Source organism: Puma concolor, unplaced genomic scaffold (assembly GCF_028749965.1).
Source record: "Puma concolor isolate L17-30 unplaced genomic scaffold, mPumCon1.1.hap2 unalloc_scaffold_5, whole genome shotgun sequence".
Classification (NCBI taxonomy): Eukaryota; Metazoa; Chordata; class Mammalia; order Carnivora; family Felidae; genus Puma; species Puma concolor.
Genome location: NW_028240258.1, coordinates 1,852,124 through 1,870,684, shown reverse-complemented (window position 1 = coordinate 1,870,684; position 18,561 = coordinate 1,852,124). Strand labels below are relative to the sequence as shown.

The 18,561-nt window shown below is 38.9% G+C and overlaps 1 pseudogene across 1 annotated transcript; it reads left to right on the top strand.

Annotated features, from left to right (window-relative positions):
- The first annotated feature begins 15,799 nt into the window (after positions 1 to 15,799).
- Positions 15,800 to 17,752, top strand: LOC147571179 (heat shock transcription factor, Y-linked-like; annotated as a pseudogene). Its single transcript, XR_015247651.1, has 2 exons — positions 15,800 to 16,485; positions 16,951 to 17,752. The product of XR_015247651.1 is annotated as a heat shock transcription factor, Y-linked-like (transcript).
- The last annotated feature ends 809 nt before the right edge of the window (positions 17,753 to 18,561 follow it).

Here is an 18,561-nt window from a genome sequence, read left to right as displayed (position 1 = left end):
GAGATAAGAAGGAGTTTCCCAAGCAAAATCCAAAGGAGTTCATGACCAACAATGAGCCCTACAAGAAACGTCACAGGGTAAAAGACACAGGGTAATGTCTTTAAGGGTAAAAGCAAGATCATGAGTAACATGAAGCACAAAGGGAGTAAAAATAAATATGTGTAAATATCAGTGTGACACCATATACCTAGCACATGGGGAGAAGAGGAGTAAAGTGTGAGCTCAAACTTAAGCAACCATCAACTTAATACACACTGCTATATGCAGAAGATGTTATATAGAAACCGAAAGGGAAGCACAAATTAAAAACCAGTAATAAAGGGGTGCCTGGGTGACTCAAATGGTTAAGTGCCGACGTTGGCTCAGACTATGATCTCACAGTTTGTGCGTTCAAGCCGCCCATCATGCTCTGAGCTGACAGCTCAGAGGCTGGAACTTGTTTAGGATTCTGTGCCCTCCTTTTTCTCTGCCTCTTCCCCTCTCATGCAGCCTCTCTCTCTCTCTCACTCTCTCTTTCTTTCTTTCTCTCAAAACTAAACACTAATTTTTGTTTTAAACCCAGGGATATAAAAAAAATAAATAAATAAAGAGTAAAGAATCCAAGCATATCATTACAGAAAACAAACATCACTAGAGAAGACTGCAAGGAAAGAAACAGATCCAAAAAAACAAACAAAACAAATAGCAAAACAGCAATAACTAAATATCTCTCAATGATTTCCTTGAATGTAAATTGACTAAATGCTACAATCAAAAGATACAACATGACAAAATGTGTTAAAAAATAATAAGACCAACCTACATGTTGCCTACTAGAGACATACTTCAGACGTAAAGACATCTGCAGACTGAGAGTGAGGGGTGGAGAAATATTTATCATATAGACGGATGTCAAGAGAAAGCTTGGATAGCAATAATTATATCAAACAAAACTGACCTTAAAATGAAGACTGGGGGAAAGACCAAGATGGTGGGACAGCATGGGAGGTTTTTTTTTTTTTTGCTTCTCTCGTACCCAAAATGCAGTCAGATCAACACTAAACCATCCTGCACATCTAGAAAACTGACTTGAGGATTAACACATCAATCTGCACAACCTGAACCACAAAACTCAGCAGGTACGTGGCATGGAGAGGTGAACTGGGAGGGAGAGAAGCCACGGAGTGCAGGGAGCTGATTCTGCTTGAGGAGAGAGGGTGGAGATGGGGGGCGGGGGGCGGGGGAGTATGGTAAAAGCACCACCCTGCAAAAGCAGCAGGACAAAAAAAAAAAAAAAAAGGAAGAGTGGACACAGCCACAGGGACTGAACAAAAAAGGGAGAAAAGAGAAAGGAGAGGGTTTCATTTCCATTAGGACTCTGTAAACAGGGGGAGCACAGAGTCTGAACCTCCACAGCTCAATACCTGACGGAGCTCCGGTGGGAAAGGCGAACCCCTGGGAGCAGAGAGTGGAGCCCTGAGAGGCCACAGGGGGAAAGGCATTTCCCTGTTGGGAGGACATTTCATAGAGGCCTCCCCACAGGTAAAGGTCCCAGTGGATCTCAGAGAATGGCCACATTCACTGGTACTGGAGCAAGGATTTTAAGGGTGAAGCCTGGTGCCAGATGTGTGCTCTGATCTGCCACAATCCCTGAAATGCTGCTGCTACAATGATCACAGAACTTCTTCTGGGACGGGCTGGTGCCCAGCTGCAGTCTCTGGGCATCAGCAGCAGCACAGTCTCCCAAACATTCCTGGGGGCAGAGGGGCACCCACCATTGCTCAGCGAGACCCTCCACAGAAAGTCCAAACAGGTCAAAGCCACAGGCCCTCAGAAGTGACAATGGGGAAACATCCCCATCTGAGATACAACTCAGGAGGGAGGTGCTGCTTGACAGCATGACCGCGTGGTCATGGAGAGTGTAGGAGTGGGGAATGGATGGAAACTGGAGACAAAGGAGGGGTGCATGATTGCCAGTTGGGGAGAGCACAGAGTTCTGATACTAGAGACTGGGTAGCTGGGTGAGGCCATTTTCACTCCTCCCACACATTGCGCATACATGCCTATACATGCCACAACAATCCACCCCAGTAAGCTAAGCAGCACCGTCTAGTGGAGAACAAACCGTCACACTAAGCCCTGCCCAACCACGCCAACCAAGCTCTTGAGGAACACCACCGGTCTCTCGCCTGCTTAGTTTGCAGACTATAAAGTGGTTCATGGTTTGACTTCTAGGGGAAACCGAATGTAATCTCAGTCATATTTGATTCTGTTCACTGGTCCACCTACTCATTTCTTTTTCTTTTCATTTTCTTTTCTTATTCTTGAATACAGAAAGAGAAAAAAAATATTTTTATATTCCGTTTTTATTAAAATGATTTTTCTTTAATTTTTTTCTGCTACATTTTTACTTTTGTTGTGAATTTTTTATATTGTATTTTACTTCAATCATTTCATTTAATCTATTTTATTGTATGCATTTTTTAATTGTTCAAACGTCTCCTTCCCCCGGCCCCTCCCGCCTTTTTTTCTTTTCTTATCTTCCCTTTTTAATCTCTCAAGTGTCTTTCAACAAACAGACCAAAACACACGTAGGATCTAGTATCCTTTATCTGATTTTTTAGGTTTTTTAAAAATGGGTTAATTTCTATTTTTGGAACTTTATTAATTCCTTTTCTTCCTTCAAAAAGACAAAAGAGAGAAATTCACCCCAAAGAAAGAACAGGAAAAAAATGACAGCCAGTGATTTCAGCAACATTCATACAAGCAAGATGACTGAACAGAATTTAGAATCATAATGAAAAGAATAGTAGTGGGGGTTGAATAGATTAGAATTCCTTTCTGTGGAGATAAAAGAAGTAAAAGCTAATCAGGATGAAATAAAAAAAATGCTCTAACTGAGCTGCAGTCTTGAAAGGATGCCACAGTGGCAAAGATGAATAAAGCAGAGCAGCGAGTCAGCTATACAGAGAAGAAATTTATGGAGGACAATGAAGCAGAAAAAAAGAGGGAGACTAAGGCAAAAGAGCATGATATAAGAATAAGAGAACTCAGTGACTCATTAAAAAGGAAGAACATAAGAATCATAGGATTCCCAGAAGATGAAGAGAGAAAAAGGGGTAGAAGGTTTATGTGAGCAAGTCATAGTGGAAAACTTCCTTAACCTGGGGAAAGACACAGACATCAAAATTCAGGAAGCACAGAGAACTCCCATTAGATTCCACAAAAACTGACCATCAACAAAGCCTAACATAACCAAATTCACAAAACACTCTGGCAAGGAAACAACCATGAAAGCAGTAAAGGGGAATAAAAGTCCTTGACATACAAGGGAAGTCAGACCAAGTTCACAGCAGACCTATCCACAGAAATTTGGCAGGCCAGAAAGGAGAGGCAGGATATATTCAATGTGCTGAACCAGAAAAACATGCAGCCAAAAATTCTTTATCCATCAAGGCTGTCGTTCAAAATAGAAGAGAGATAAAAAGCTTCCCAGACACACAAAAATTAAAGGATTTTGTGACCACTAAACCAGCAGTGCAAGAAATTTTAAGGGGTCTTTCTAAGGAGTGAAAGGATGGAAAAAAGAAAAAAAAAAAAAAAAAAAAAAAAAAGACCGAAAGCAGCAAAGACTACAAAGGAACAGAGAACACCACCAGAAATGCCAACTCTACAAGCAACATAATGGCAATAAATTCAAATCTTTCAGTACTCACTCAAAATGTCAATGGACTAAATGCTCCAATCGAAAGACAATGGGTAAGAAAGGAATGGGTAAGAAAAGAAGATCCATCTATGCTGTTTACAAGAGACCCACTTTAGACCTAAAGACACCTTCAGATTGCAAATAAGGGGATGGAGACTCCTCTATCATGCTAATGGTTGACAAAAGAAAGCTGGAGTAGCCATACTTATATCAGACAGTCTAGACTTTGAAATAAAGACTGTAACAAGAGATGAAGAAGGGCATCATATCATAATTAGGGGGTCTATCCACCAAGAAGACCTAACAATTGTAAACACTTATGCTCCAAATGTGGAAGAACCTACATATCAATTAATCAATTAATCAAAAACATAAAGAAACTCATTGATAGTATACCATAATAGTAGGGGACTTCAACATCCACTTACAGCAATGGACAGATCATCTAAACAGAAAATCCGTAAGGAAACTGGCTTTGAATGACACATTGGACCAGAAACACTTAACAGATATATGCAGAACATTTCATCCTAAAGCAACGGAATACACATTCTCCTCCAGTGGACATGGAACATTCTCCAGAGCAGACCACATACTGGGACACAAATCAGCCCTCAAGAAGTACAAAAAGATCAAGATCATGCCGTGTATATTTTCAGACCACAACACCACGACACTTGAAATCAACGATAAGAAAAAATATGGAAAGACAACGAATACTTGGAGACTAAAGAACATCCTACTAAAGGATGAATGGGTAATCAAGAAGTTAAAGAGGAAATTAAAAAGTACACGGAAGCCAATGAAAATGATAACATCACAGCCCCTAACCTCTGGACACAGCAAAGGCAGTCATAAGAGGGAAGTATACAGCAATCCAGGCCTTCATAAAGAAGAAAGGTCTCGGATACAAAACGTAACCTTACACCTGATGGAGTTGGAAGAAGAACAGCAACTAAATCCCCCACACAAGCGGAAGACAGGAAATAAGAAAGATTAGAGCAGACATCAATGCTCTGGAAACTGAAAGCACAGTAGAATAGATCAGTGAAACCAGAAGCTGGTTCTTTGAAAGAATTAACAAAATTGGTAAACACCTAACCAGTTTGATCAAAAAGAAAAAGCAAGGGACCCAAATGAAATCAAGAATGAAAGACGAGAGATCACAACCAACACAGCAGAAATACAAACAATAATAAGAGAATATTATGAGCAATTATACGCCAATAAAATGGGCAATCTCAAAACAATGGACAAATTCCTAGAAATGTATAACCTACCAAAATTGAAACAGGAAGAAATAGAAAATTTGAACAGACCCATAACCACTAAAGACATTGAATTAGTAATAAAAAAAAAAATGCCCCAAAACACAAGAGTCGAGGGCCAGATGGCTTTCAGGGGAATTCTAGCAAACATTAAGGAAGAATTAACACCTATTCTTTTGAAGCTGTTCCAAAAAATAGAAATGGAGGGAAAACTTCCAAATTCATACCATGGAGCCAGTATTGCCTTGATTCCAAAACGAGACAAAGACCTCACTATAGAGGAGAACAACAGACCAATTTCCCTGATGAACATGGATGCAGAAATCCTCAACGAGATTTAGCCAACTGGATCCAACCGTACATTAACAGAATTATTCACCACGACCAAGTGGGATTTAAACCTGGAATGCAGGGCTGGTTCAACATCTGCAAAACACTCAATGTGATTCATCTTTGCACATGACATGATACCTTATAAGGAAAACCCAAAAGATCCCACCGAAAAGCTTCTAGTACTATCCATGAATTCAGCAAAGTCACAGGATATAAAATCAATGCACAGAAATTGGTTGCATTCGTATACACCAACAATGAAGCAACACAAAGAGAACTCAAGGAATCGATACCATTTATAATTGCACCAGAAACCGAATACCTAGGAATAAATCTAACCAAAGAGGTGAAAAGTCTATACACTGAAAACTATAGGAAGCTTATGAAAGAAATTGAAAAACACACACACAAAAATATGGAAAAACATCCCATGCTCCTGGATAGGAAGAACAAATATTGTTAAAATGTCAATAAAACCCAAAGCAATCTGTAATTCAGTGCAATCCCTATCAAAATAGCACCAGAGTTCTTCATAGAACTACAATAAACAATCCTAAAATTTGTATGGAACCAGAAAAGGCCCCAAATATCCAAAGAATATTGAAAAAGAAAACCAAAGCTGAAGGCATCACAATCCCGGGCTTCAAGAGCATTACAAAGCTGTAATCATCAAGATTGTATGAGATTGGCACAAAAACTGAGCATAGAACAATGGAACAGAATACAGATCTCAGAAGCGGACCCAATCTTATGGCCAACTAATCTTGGTCAAAGAAGGAGAGAAATCCAATGGAATAAAGACACTCTCTTCACCAAGCGGTGCTGGGAAAACTGGAGGGTGACATGCAGAAAAATGAGCCTGGACCACTTTCTTACACCATACATAAAGATAAAATCAAAATAGATGAAAGACCAAAATAGATGTAAGACGGGAAGCCATCAAAATCCTCAAGGAGAAAGTAGGTAAAAACCTCTTTGACCTCGGCTGCAGCAACTTCTTACTCAACACCTCTCCAGAGGCAAGGGAAACAAAAGCAAAAATGAACTAATGGGACCTCATCAAAATAAAAACCTTCTGCACAGCAAAAGAAACAATAAAAAAACAACAACACTAAAAGGCAACTGATGGAATGGGAGAAGATATTTGGCACATGGCATATTGGATAAAGGGTTAGTATCCAAAATCTATAAAGAACTTATCAAAGTCAACATCCAAACAACAAATTATCCAGTGAAGAAATGAGCAAAAGACACGAATAGACCCTTCTCCAAAGAAGACAACCGATTGTGGTTGAAAAAATACTCAACATCACTCATCATCAGGGAAATACAAATCAAAACCACAATGAGATACCACGTCACACCTGTCAGAATGGCTAACATTAACAACTCAGGCAACAATAGATGATGGCGAGGATGTGGAGAAAGAGGATCTCTTTTGTACTGCTGATAGTAATGCAAACTCGTGCAGCCAGTCTGGAAAAAATTAAAAATAGAACCACCCTACGACCCAGCACCAGTGCACTACCAGGTATTTATCCAAGGGATACAGGTGTGCTGGTTCAAAGGGGCACATGCACCCCAATGTTCATAGCAGTGCTGTCAACAATAGCCAAAGTGTGGAAAGAGCATAAATGTCCATTGGATGAATGTCCGATGGATTGGATGAATGGATACAGAAGATGTGGTATATATATTCAATGGAGTATTACCCGGCAATCAAAAAGAATGAAACCTTGCCGTTTGCAACTACGTGGATGGAACTAGAGGGTATTATGCTAAGTGAAATTAGTCTGTCAGAGAAAGACAAATATCATATGACTTCATTCATAGCCTGCTTGGGATTTCTTTCACCCCTCTCTCTCTGCCCCTCCCCGACATGTGCTCTTTCTCTCTCTCTCTCTCTCTCTCTCTCTCTCTCTCTCTCTTTTTCAAAACAAATAAATAAACATTAAAAAATAATAATAAAGTGTAAAGCTAAAGAAAAGAGTCACAGAGCAGGAGTTAGGTATGATAAGTACACTTGTTTATTTTCACATAGTCTGTGCCCCCAGAACATCTGAATAACAAAATACAGTTCATTTGTGCTACTCTGGTTGAGATTTAGCTTTAAAAATTAAACAGTTCATCCTTCTACTAACTGTTAACTCCAGTGCTGTTTAACCATTTCCAACCCCAGTGCTCACTACCATTTCTTCTTTTCTCGATTTCAAAATAAGCTCTAGCCTCAAGTCTCCAGAAAACCAAACCCGGAAGCCACCAGATTTATGGCAGATGTCGTTATTACAAAATATTTGGGTTTAGGCAGAGAATGGGAGAAGTAGAAACAGCTGAAAAGCAGTGTTGGAGCTGCTCCTAATTTGCTGCTCTATGGTTTTAGATTATGTTCAAAGTAACTGATTTTATTTTCAACCTGAAATCTCTAAGCACTCTTACTGAAATAAGGGACTTTAACTCACCTACCTTGAACTAGACCATTACCGTCTCTTATTTCATTTTGCAAGCTTACTCTTCTCTCATCTTCTGTTCCTTTTCATTTAGTCTGCAGGTTAAACATAACACATAATAGAGGAACATAATTAAAAACAAAATCTCCAATCTAGGAAACCTCTTCCCAAGACAAAAGAAAAGAACAATAAACATTAACTAGGCAGATATAAGGTACATGATATGCTATCCAAAATAAAGCGTTTGCGGCGGCGAAGTAGGGGGGCCTAAAATTCCCTCATTCCTTAAACACACCAGTGTTGAGGCCAGAGGACTTTGAATCTTTGAATTCCAAGAGCCTGGACTACAGAGTGAGAGAGACGTTCCCACAGGGACACCCTGGCGGGCCATAGGTGCGTGATTGTGAACTCGGAGAGAAAAGAGGTGGTGTAGGCACGGAGGGGAAGGATCCCGTTCTGTGGAGAGACAAAGGGAAGAGAAAGAGAGGCTGTGGAAATGTAGGATTGAATTTGGACAAGAGAAAACCCCAAATGGGAATCAGACAAAACCAGAAAAAATCAAATTTCTAACTGCGGGGCTTTCTCCACACTGGGGCTGGTTGCCCTGTTTGTGCACCCACGGAGCCAGCCCTGGGCTCAGTAACTAGCTCAGAGGTGCAGTCCGTAGTCAGAGAAAGCCGTCTCCTCCCTGAGAGCTGTGGAAAGAAGGTCTACAGCCATTGCAAGGACAAAGATCCCTGCCTGCACCCGCTGGCCAGAGGCCCCTTATCAGCAGGGCGGAGCAGCACCTCCCCATTACTGGGGAGCACAGAGGCGGATGCTTTAAGACATCAGGGTTTGAATCCCAGCCAAGCACCCAGGAGGCAGAGGAGTCAGTAGAGCGGGACAAACAACCTCATTCATGCCCACACGGCACTGTCAGGAACCAGATCACTGAGCAGGATCCTTTAAGACATCGGGGTTTGAATCCCGGACAAGGGTCTGGGATGCGCAGGAGACTGGAGCAAAAAAAAAAAAAATAATAAAAATAAAAAAATAATAATAATAATGGTCCTCTCATGCCTGTGCAGCACATTGAGGACACCATGATCACAGTGGTTTGGGATACCTGGTCCAGAGAGGAGACGGGTGTCACCATTTTTCTCCCCGTCACGAACAAAGTGGGGCTTCATGGAAGGGACAAAGGGCCACAGCGGAGGCGGGACCCACCTACCCCAAATCAGGCCCCTCTGCACCTGGTAACTGCCTATGTAACAGAGCAAGATTGACACTGACTGAGCCAGACAGTCGCTCCCCCAGACTAGCACTGGTTCCAAGGCACCCAGTGGTTTTGCATTTTCTGATTTAATTTTTGGACAATTCTTATTTTATGTGTATATATACACATACATAAATATATATATATATAATATATATATATATTATATATATATACACACACACACACACACATATGCACACACACACACACACACACACACACACATGTATATATATGTATATGTTTTTTCTTCCTTTCTTCTTCTTATTTCTTCCCTTCTCTAGTCTGGTTATTCTGGTTATTGGCTTGTTTATGCAAACATATTTAATCTGTTCTCTTTACGCCTGTTTTATCTCCTTCTTTTTTATTTTCCTCTCTATGGTCCCTAGATAGGCCATATAGTTCTCTGCCTAGTCAATTTTATTTTCTTTCCTTTTCCTCTGCCCCTGTCATTGCTTTGTATGGGACAAGACCTCTTCCACCATCACTGTGCCCTTTCTGCCTCCTTTTCCCCCCAGGGCGACTTCAGTGAAGAAGTCAAAGCACACCTGATGTAGGGTCCAAACCTTCATTCTGCGTAGGGAGACAAAGCAACCAGAGTCACAACAACAGAGAGCACATAGCACACACCAAAACACCTCCTGAAGGGCCAGGCCCTGGACAGTGTATGACCCCTTTTTAACATAATAGTTAGTGCTCAAGGGTGCAAGACACATAACAAGCTTCTAAAACACATTAGAGGCAGAAAACTAGCCAAAATGATGAAATGGAAGAATTCTCCTCAAAGAAATTCCAGGGAGATATGACAGCTAAAGAACTGATCAAAACAGATAAAAACAATATATCTAATCAATAGTTTAGAATAACAGTCACAAGATTCATTGCTGGACTTGAAAAAGGCACAGAAGACAGCAGAGAATCTATTACTGCAGAGACCAAGGAACTAAGAAACAGTCATGAAGAATTTAAAAATGCTGTAAATGAGGTGAAACATTATCTAGATACAGTGAGAGTGAGGATTGAAGGGGCAGAGGGGAGATTAAGTGAAGTGTAAGATAAGTTAGGGAAAAAGATGAAGCTGAGGAAAATAGAGCTAAAAAAATACTAGACCATGAAGGGAGCGTTAGAGAATTAGAGAACTAACTAACTAACTAACTAACTAACTGACTGACTGACTGACTGACTGACTGACTGACTAACTAACTAACTAACTAAGTGATTCAATGAAATGTAATAATATCTGTGTCATAGGAGTTCCAGAAAAAGAACAGAAAGACAAAGGGGCAGAAGGTTTACTTGAACAAACCATAGCTCAGAACTTCACCAATCTGGGGAAGGAAACATTGAAATCCAGGAGGCACAGAGAACTCCCTTCGGCCCTAAAAGGGATCGATCTTCTCCATGACATACCATAGTGAGGCTGGCAAAATACAAAGACAAAGAGAGAATTCGGAAAGCAGCTAGCGACAAATGGGTCTTAACCTACAAGGGTAGAACATAACAGTAGTAGCAGACCTATCTACTGAAACTTGGCAAGCCAGAGGGAATGGCAGGAAATATTCAATGTGCTGAATAGGAAAAATATGCAGCCAAGAATCCTTTATCCAGCAAGCCTCTCACTCAGAATAGAAGGAGAGATAAAGGTTTCCTAGACAAACAAAAACTGAAGGAATTCATCACCACCTAACCAGCCCTGCAGGCGATCCTAAGGGGGACTCTGTGAGTGGAATGTTGCAAAGATCACAAAGGACCAGAGACATCACTATAAGCATGAAATCTCCAGGCATCACAATGACACTAAATCCGTATCTTTGAGTAATAATGCTGAATGTAAATGGACTAAATGCTCCAATCAAAAGATACAGGATATCAGAATGGATTAAAAAAAATCCATCTATAAACTGTCTACAAGAGACCATTTTAGACCTGAGGACACTTTCAGATTGAAAGCAAGGGGATGGAGAACAATCTATCATGCTACTCGATGTCAAAGGAAAGCTAGAGGAACCATACATATATCAGACAAATTAGATTTTAAACTAAAGGCTGTAATAAGAGATGAAGAAGGGCATTATATAATAATTATGGGGTCTACCCATCAAGAAGAGCTAACAATTATAAATGTTTATGCACGTAATTTGAAAACACCCAAATATATAAATTAATAAATCACAAACATAAGCAATCTTATTGACAAGAATATGGTAATTGCAGGTGACTTTAATACTCCGCTTACAACAATGGACAGATCATCTAGGCAGAAAACCACTAAAGAACGATAACCCTGAATGGTACACTGGACCTGATGGACTTGACAGATTTAGTCAGGACTTTTCACCCTAGAGCAGCAGAATATACATTCTTCTCGAGTGCACGTGAACATTTTCTAAGATAGATCACATATTGGGTCACAAAGCAGCCCTCCATAAGTATAAAAGAATTGAGATCATACCATGCACATTTTCAGATCGTAATGCTCTGAAACTTGAAATCAACCACAGGAAAAGGTTTGGAAAACCTCCAAATGCATGGGGTAAAAGAATATTCTACTCAAAAAATGAATGGGCCAACCAGGTAATTGGAGAAAAAATTTTAAAATATATGGAAGCAAATGAAAATGAAAACACCACACTCCAAACCCTTTGGGGTGCAACGAAGTCAGTCCTAAGAGGAAAATACATTGCAACCCAGGCCCCCAGGCCTATCTCAAGGAACAGGAAAAATCCCAAATACAAACTCCAAGAGCACTAGAAGCAGAACAACAAAGAAACTCCAAGGCCAGCAGAAGAGGAGAAATAATAAAGATTAGAGCAGAAATAAATGATCTAGAATCAAACAAGACAAAAACAGAAACAAAAACAAAACAGTAGAACATATCGGTGAAACTAACAGCTGGTTTTTTGAGAAGATAAAGAAAATTGTTAAAACCCTAGCCAGATTTCTCAAAACAAAAACAAAAACAAACAAACAAAGAAACAAACAAACACCAGAGGACCCTAATAGATAAAATCACAAATGATAATGGACATACCACAACCAATAAAAGCAATTATCACAGAATACTATGAAAAATTATATGCTAACATACTTGACAACCTGAAAGAAATGGACAAATTCCACCCTTGACACACACACTACCAAAACTCAAATGGGAAGAAATAGAAAACTTGAACAGACCCACAACTAGTGAAGAAATTGAATCAGTTATCAAAAATCTCCCAACAAATAAGAGTCATGGGTCAGATGGTTTCCCAGGGGAATTCTACCAGACATTTAAAGCAAAGCTAATACCTATCCTTCTCTACCTGTTCCAAAAAATAGAAATGGAAGGAAAGCTTCCAGACTCATTTATGAGACCAGCATTACCTTGATTCCAAAACTAGACAAAGACCCACTAAAAAAAAAAAAAAAAGAAAAAAAAAAAAGAAACGGAGAATTACAGGCCAATATCCCTGATGAACATGATGCAAAAAATTCTCAACAAGATACTAGCAAATCCAATTCAACAGCATATAAAAGGAATTGTTCACCATGATGAAATGGGATTCATTCCTGGGCTGCAGGACTGGTTCAATATTCAAAAATCAATCACTGTGGCACATCCTATAAATAAAAGAAATGATAAGACCCATAGGATCCTGACAATAGACGCAGAAAAAGGATCTGACGAAATATAGCATCTTTCTTAATAAAAATCCTCAAGAAAGTCGGGTTAGAAGGAACATAAAAACCATATAAGAAAAGCCCACAGCTAATACCATCCTCAACTGGGAAAAACTGAGAGCTTTCCCCCCGAGATCAGAAATACAACAGGGATGTCCACTCTCACCACTGTTGTTTAACATAGTGTTGGAAGTCCTAGCATCAGCAATCAGACGACAAAATGAAATGAAAAGGCATACAAATTGCAAAGAAGAAGCCAAACTTTCACTTTTCACAGATGACATGGCACCCTACATGGAAAACCTGAAAAACCCCACCGAAAAGCTGCTATAGCTCATACATGAATTCAGCAAAGTCACAGGATACAAAAATCAATGTATGGAAATAAGTTGCATTTGTATACACCAATAATGAAGTAACAGAAAGAGAAATCAAAAAGTCAATCTCATTAACTTGTACTAAGTTCTTGTATGGTTCTTGCGCTAAGAACCGTAAAATACCTAGGAATAAACACAGGCAAACATGTGAAAGACCTGTATGGTGAAAACTGTAGAAAACTAATGAAGGAAACTGGAGAAGACACAAAGTAATAGAAAAACATTCTATGCTAATGGATTGGAAGAATAAATATTGTTATGATGTCAATGCTACTCAAAGCAATCTACACATTCAATGCAATCCCAATCAAAATTGCACCTTCTCAAAGCTAGAACAAAGAATCCTAAAATTTGCATGGAACAACAAAAGACCCCAAATGGTCAAAGTAATACTGAAGAAGAAAACCAAAGTGGGAGGCATCACAATTCCAGACTTTAGCCTTTGATCATCAAGACAGCATGGTGTTGGCACAAAAACAGACGCACAGACCAATGGGATAGAATAGAAACCCCAGAACTAGACCCACAAACGTATGGCCAACTAATCTTTGACAAAGCAGGAAAGAGCATCCAATGGAAAAAGACAGTCTCTTTAACAACTGGTGCTGGGACTACTGGAGAGCAACATGCAGAAGGATGAAGCTAGACCACTTTCTTACACCATTCACAAAAATAAACTCAAATGGATAAAAGACCTAAATGTGAGACAGGAAACCATCAAAACCCTAGAGAGAAAACAGGCAACAACCTCTTTGAACACAGCTGCAGCAATTGCTTGCTCAACATATGACCAAAGGCAAGGGAACTAAAAGTAAAACTGAACCCTGGGACCTCGTCAAGATAAAAAGCACCTGCACTGGAAAGGAAATGATCAACAAAACTAAAGGCAACCAATGGAATGGGAAAAGATATTTTCAAATGACACATAGGATAAAGAGTTAGTATCCAAACTCTATAAAGAACTTACCAAACTCAACATCCAAAAAACAAACAAAAATGAATAAATGGGTAGAAGACATGAATACACACTGTTCCAAAGAAGACATCAGATGGCCAAGAGACACATGAAAAGATGCTCAACATCACTCATCATCAGGGAAATACAAATCAAAACCATATTAAGATAACACCTCACACTGGTCAGAGTGACTAAAATTAACAACTTAGGAAACCACAGATGCTGGAGAGGATGTGGAGAAACCCCGTTGCAGTGCTGGTGGGAATGCAAACTGGTGTTGCCGGTCTGGAAAACAATGTGGAGGTTCCTCAAAGAAATTAAAAATAGAACTACCTTACAACCCAGCAATGGCACTACTTGGAATTTATCCAAAGGATAGTAGAGTGCCGATTCATAGGGGCACATGTACCCCAATGTTTGGAGCAGCACTTTCCACAGTAGACAAAATTATGGAAAGAGCCTAAATGTCCATCAACTAATGAATGGAGAAAGAGAATGTGGTTTATATATACAACTGAATACTACTTGGCAATGAGAAAGAATGAAATCCTTGCAGCGACGTGGATGGAACTGGAAGGTATTATGCTAAGTGAAGTAAGTAAGTCAGGCAGAGAAACACAAATAGCTTATGTCTTCACTCATATGTGGATCTTGAGAAACTTATCAGAAGACCATGGGGGAGGGGAAGGAGGAAAAATAGTTACAGAGAGGGAGGAAGGCAAACCACAAGAAACTCTTAAATACAGAGAACAAACTGAGGGTTGATGGGGGGCGATGGGGGAGAGGGGAAAATGGACGATGGGCATCGAGCAGGGCACTTGTTGGGATGGGTGCGAGCACTGGGAGTTGTATGTAAGCCAGTTTGACCATGAATTATATTTTACAAAAACAAACATTTTTCCACATAACCTCTTTATTATAAATATTTTTGATATTGCAATAAGAGCAATATTGCCCTGAGACACACATACAAATTTATTTTACTTATAACAGTGTCTTGTTACTTTTCCTCTCCCACTTTTTAGGATCTCGTTGGTGCTAGATCTACTGCTCTCTGTTAAAGCCTTTTACTTCATGACTATCTCACAGGTACAGACATTCTAAATAAAATCATATGTATTCTACTAATATTACTATGGAAATGTATTTGATATTGTTTAACCCAGACTACTCACATAAGATGCACAGATAAGTTAACTTTATATTCAGAAACCGAATTCTGTTTTATTTTAATTAGTGATAAATTCATTGCACTGTTAAAAATTGAGGCAAAACACACATTATGTAAAAATAACCACTTAGAAAGATACAATTCAGGACTATTTGTATCTTTGTAATGTTGTACAATATCACCTGTCTAGTTATTAAACATTTTCATCAGCTTAAAAAGAAACCCTTCATATAGTATTTTCCATTCCCCTTTCACCTGGCCCATGGCAACCACTAACCTGTGGTCTTAAAGGTTATGCTATTTAAAAAAAAAAAAAAAAATACAGGTTTCACAGATTTAAGTTCCAAACGGACAGAGTTTTTAAAATCCTTTGTTTTATTCACATTTTACACTTTTCTTTTACCAGATTTTGTGCTACTGGCAGCAATCTAGAAAGAATATATTTACAAGGAAGGAAATCATTTTTAGTTCAGGGTCTAAATATAATTATGTATGTATTTATTTAAAAGATTCTGTAAGAATGAGGTTTTGCAGATCTCGTATTTTTGTCAATATCTCAGTTAACGTTATTTGGCCTGTTTTATTTTAACTGAATATATTTCACATAGTAAGAAGGAAACACTCTGTCTGAATGTTACACTTTAATTGCTAGGAGACCAGGCATCTTGTGATGTCACAACTACTGAGGTGGAGAACCATTGTGATGGTCTGGATACATTACCTGTGTAGGCAAGCCAAAGCAGCAGTTGAAGCTGCAGTGTTCAAAACCATGCAGATGACAAACCTAGCTGAAAGAAACCTTATTTGAGATGGCACATGTTTCTTCAGAAATTCAAGATGGTTCTCCTAAAGATGGATCGACTAATTCTGCAGCCTCTGTTAGATCTCCTTTGTGGGATCCCACATTGACTGGGGATTTGGACCTAAGGTCTATGATTGAAGAAAATGCTTTCCAGGCTTTGTCAGGAGGATCCTTAATAAAAAGGCCACGATACACATTTTGTGTCTCTGAACCAGACGAAGATAGTGACTTTCTGTCTCTGACTTTTCCCAGAAAACTTTGGAACATGGTTGAAAGTGATCAATTCAAATCAATTTGGTGGGATGAGAATGGGACTTCAATAGTGATTGATGAGGAACTCTTCAAGAAAGAAGTTCTGGAGAGAAAGGCCCCTTTCAGAATATTTGAAACTGGAAGTATGAAGACTTTAGTTCGCCAGCTTAACCTTTACGGATTTAGTAAAATGCGACAGAGTTTCCAAAGATCTGTTTCTCTGGCTGATTTTCTGGCAGAGGAAAAAGAAGTATCTGTTTTAAGCAAGGTATTCAAAAATGTTATTGCTTATATATGAAATATATAAAATTGTACTTCATACCTCAGTAAATATGTTCATAAATATAGACTGCAACTAGGTCTTTAAAGTTATATGAAAAAGTTTAAGAATGCTTATTAAAAATTAAGGATAGCTTAGGCATGGATCATTCAGCACTATAAGAAACTGTGCTAGCAACTTTGACCTTTATCAATAAACTCCTATCTAAATAAGCTACTGAAACCATTTAAAGTGGTATTCACTGTTACTTGTAAGTAACAGTTACATTTTCACAACCATAATTAAATGTTTATTTCCAGTAAGTTAATTTTTTTTTAAACACTAACAATGTACATGTATTACTGATGACTTTATGTGATGAAACTAAGTCAACATTTCATAAATTAAATCTGTTATCCTCTCTTATATCTTCACTGAAGAATGTCACTAAATAACATTCTCCTTTGGTTTTAGTTACAGTTCTATCATAATCCAAATTTTAAACGAGGCTGCCCTCAACTTTTAGTAAGAATGAAAAGAAGAGTCGGGATTAAAAATGCTTCCACAGTATCACTAGTTCAAGATTTCAACAAGAAACCATGCAGAGCTGAGGGTAATGTGCATAGTCCTAATTCTGGTTTTGTTGCTGAAACTAGTGGAGAAAGGGCATTGTCAACCTCCACAAATTTAAATGTGCCCCTGATAAGGAAGCGTCCTACTATCCAGAGAGTTGCTAATACAACTGCCCCCGTGACAAGTGATCTTTCTCCACCGTCATCAACGTCAGCTAGGCCGTCAGAACAAATGGTAATGGATCAGCATGCCATTTTAAACCAGTTGACCACTTTTCACACGCATTCACGTGACAGCTACACTCAAGCAAATGGCCACGCTGTGAACTTTGTTACAACTACAACTGCTACATCTCAGTATGGCATCATATCTCCCTTACAGAACAGTTATTTTGGAACAGTGGTGGAGCCTTGCACTTTTCCAACTAGATATCCTGCTGTGTCAGCCAGTGAGGTTCGTTTTTCTAACCCTCAACCACCAAGCAACCAATGGTTCTCAATGCCAATGATAGCTGATACCTCTGCTGCCTCACTTGCAATGTCAACTCATCAACCGTCTTCATCCTATGTACATCATCCTGATTACAAGTGATCTATCAAAGGACTACCAGATAATACAAGAAAACAAAGATTAAAATTTATTGGCAAATGACCAAATATGGAAATTCTCTTATTTGAACAATAAAATTACATGTTCACCTTTATGGTTTCATTTTGTTTATTTTTGAAATAATTTAGAGTAAAATCCTTTGTTATTTATTTATTGTACTTGTTGGCCATTTGATAGTACCACTCTGACATGCCTCCTAAGTAAATTAATACCTAATCAGCTTTTTAAAAAAGACATGAGGAGCAAGGAAAAGAAGCCAAAGTTATGTAGTTTCTGAAGCAGTCCACGATGAATCAAATAAAGCCATATATTAGGACGACAGGGAAGGGATACATGTAAGTGAGCTCTAGAAAAGGCAAACACAAAGAATTTAGTATTCTGTCAATTACATTCTCCCAGTCATGTAGAAGAGGCCTTGGATTTTAGTTGGTAAAGGTTGTCTTCATTAAAAAATGCGTTCATACTGGAAAGCATAGCATCTTCTCACTAGTGCAGCAACCACTATACATCACTGGAATAATAAAGATCACATCATGCAGTAATGAATTGCAGCAATCAAGGTGTTGTGTAATTTTGCAATTGGTATTATCTAGGACCTGTTTGTGGCTCTAGTGATCTCAAAACATTCCAGCTTGTTTGTGCCTTTATTTCCTTCTCGCATGTATTCATCTTTTATATCTTCTAATATAAACCTTTATGTTGTTTTCTTGTTCCATCCAAAGCCTATTCCATGCTTCATTCCTTATGCTGTTATTTAATGCCTTTTTGATTCTGAGCCCTGAAATTCAGCACAGGTAACAAATCTATTAAAGAGGTGACATCTGTTCACCTTAGTAGGTTCACATGTTTGTGTTCACTGTCCATTTTGAGCTATATTTAGACAATCTCTTTTTAGCTATGCCA